At 38.9% G+C, this 2899-nt stretch overlaps 1 protein-coding gene across 1 annotated transcript in view; it reads right to left on the bottom strand.

Moving 5' to 3' along the window:
- Positions 1-2899, bottom strand: part of Fmn2 (formin 2) — a 304491-nt gene that overhangs the window by 249180 nt on the left and 52412 nt on the right.

Raw genomic sequence — 2899 nt, 5'->3', positions numbered from 1 at the left:
TGTGTGTGTGTGTGTGTGTGTGTGTGTGTGTGTGTGTGTGTGTAGTTATTGGGATGACTTCAATGCTGCCATCCAACTAATACAAGATTAGTAGCTATGAATGAAAATCCAAGAATCTAGTAGTTTCCCGGTCCCACAAATCCGGATGTCTCAGCTGGTCTTCTGTATATACTGGAATCCTGAAGAAGTAGCAAGCCTTATGCTAACAAGTCAAGGTCAAGATGGCAAAGGTGTGACCTAGATTAAAGTTGTGCCTTCCCGTCTCAAGATCTGGATCAAAAGCCGCAGTCTTCTAGATGCAAGATCAATATCACAGTGCCCTTTATTTTGGGATTGTGATTCATTCCAGATCTAGCCAAGTGAGAAGCAAGACTAGCCATCACGCTTTGGCACGCATGTTATTGCTGGGTATGGAAGAGACTCGCCAGGGCTTATTTGCACTATTGCTGACTAAATGTAATGGATGGCTGTCTTCAAAATTTCCCTTGGAGCCCATTCTATCTATCACCAGCTGTAAAGCCCTGTGATCCCTTAAAAAGGAAAAGCAACTAAGTGGAGGTCAATCCTACAGCAAATTCAACTTGGTTTACATGTCTCATTTAAAAAAAAAAAATCATGTTAGTTTAACTTACCAAGGAACATTGGTGAAGTGACCCCCTCAGAATGGACAGAGACTACTTTTTCAACATTTGAATTATTTTCCCTAGGGTTCCTGTAATCTTAACAATATCCTTGTTTTGATCAGTACATAGTGTTAAAGTAAATAAGTAAATAAATAAACAAACACATGTTATTATCTTAGGAAATGGGTAGAGTTTCATTTCTCTCTAATTTTACAAAGTGATTTAGGTATTTTATTTTTAAAAAAACTAATATTTTCTAGTGAACTTCTCAGTGGAGAAACGTATAAATATCTTCTATCAATGCTGTAAATTTAAATAGAACAGTGTTGAGAATTTCCTTTCAGAATTTGAAATGAGCAGCAGAGGGCAAAGCTAAGGCTGTGGTAACTGACTCCCTGGACACATTGAGGAAATGCACAAAATGAAGCCCAGTTCTATTTTTGACTGAAATTTAGCACTTCAGTTGCCACAAGAGAGCAACAGCCTTCAATTTAATCCTGTTTTCAGTGCAAACTGGAGACATAGGAATGAGCAGTGCAATAAAATAATGGGAAAGCATGCATAAAAAAAGGGAGCAACACAGCCAGCTATTGGATGGAACNCAGGGTCCCCAATGGAGGAGCTAGAGAAAGTACCCAAGGAGCTGAAGGGGGCTGCAACCCTGTAGGTGGAACAACAATATGAACTAACCAGTACCCCCTTGAGTTTGTGTCTCTAGCTGCATATGTAGCAAAAGATGGCCTAATTGGCCATCACTGGGAAGAGAGGCCCTTTTGTCTTGCAAACTTTATATGACCCAGCACAGGGGAAGGCCTGGGCCAAGTAATGGGAGTGGGTGGGTAGGGGAGTAGGGGCTGGGGTGGGGGTGGGGGAGTGGGGAATAGGGAACTTTTGGGATAGCATTTGAAATGTAAATAAAGAAAATAATAATAAAAAAATAAAAAATAAAAATAAGAATAAAGTGGAGACTATGAAAAAGAAAAAAAAAGGGAGCAAAATAATGTAATATCAATAGTCCTTTTCTCATTTTATGCACACCTTTAAGTACAATTAAATCACTTCAAATAAAATCATACTTAGTATGATACAGAACTTTAAAATATGCAAAATATAGAATTACACATATATGCATTATATAAAATTCTTGATCTAGAATATATATTCTATAAACAAGGTTATTACAAAGGAAGGCCTTTAACATTTTTAAGGATTGTTGGAATGTTTGATAGGCAAACAATTATTTTATATCCCTAAACTTTACAATTTGGAATACTTTGTGTTGCAAAAGTACGTTTCAAAGTGTCATGCCAACACTGATTGATAAAAGGAAAGCGAAAGAAAGAAAGAAAGAAAGAAAGAAAGAAAGAAAGAAAGAAAGAAAGAAAGAAAGAGGAAAGGGAGGGAGGGAGGGAGACAGACAGACAAAAGAAAAAAGTCTGGGGTGAAGCCAATGAGGACAGTATACATTGAACAGGAATAAGTTTTTTAACAGATGGGATTTTTATTCAGTTAAGTTTCTAAATTTGAATACCTGCATTTTATACTTCAAGTTGTTTTGGTTTGTTGTTTTTCAAATAAGGTAAATGAAAGAGGCATGGGATTGTCAGAAGGCTTGGTCAGAAGAGAGAGCTAGCTGAGTGGGTGCAGATCCCTGACTCTCATCCCACGTAACACAGAAGGCAGGCCTGGGGGCTCACGCCTGGAATCTAGCACTTAGACGGCAAAGCGAGGAAGATCAGGAGTTCAAAGTCAGCACTGACTACATAGCGCGCCTCAGGCCAGCCTGGGCTACATGAGAGCCTGTCCCAAAAGTAAATAAAAAATAACATGGGGGGAAAAAAAGAGAAAAAAAAATGAAAGAACTAAATAGAAAATTATCATAAGTAATAAAAGTTGGTATTAATTCCACCGAAGATTTGACCTTACCCCCAGCTGTTTTCCCCCCTCTGCTATTCCTCCCCACTGATGATTTGACCCTACCCCCCCAGTTGTTTCCCCCCTCTGCTATCCCTCCCCCTACTTCAGCCTTCTTCCTCTCTTTCACTGCCACCCCCTCTGCTGACAACTTTCTCAATTATACTCAAGAAGTTAACCAAAATTAATGAGCAATTCAGGAGAAAGATTTCATCACTAGGCTTAATCCTAGCACAGCATCTCACCATCAGAACATAAAAGATTTCATCACTAGACTTAATCCTAGCACAGCATCTCACCATCAGAACATAAAAGATTTCATCACTAGACTTAATCCTAGCACAGCATCTCACCATCAGAAC

Source organism: Mus pahari, chromosome 5 (assembly GCF_900095145.1).
Source record: "Mus pahari chromosome 5, PAHARI_EIJ_v1.1, whole genome shotgun sequence".
NCBI lineage: Eukaryota > Metazoa > Chordata > Mammalia > Rodentia > Muridae > Mus > Mus pahari.
Note: the sequence above shows the minus strand (reverse complement) of the source record. Positions and strands in the feature narration are given on the sequence as shown.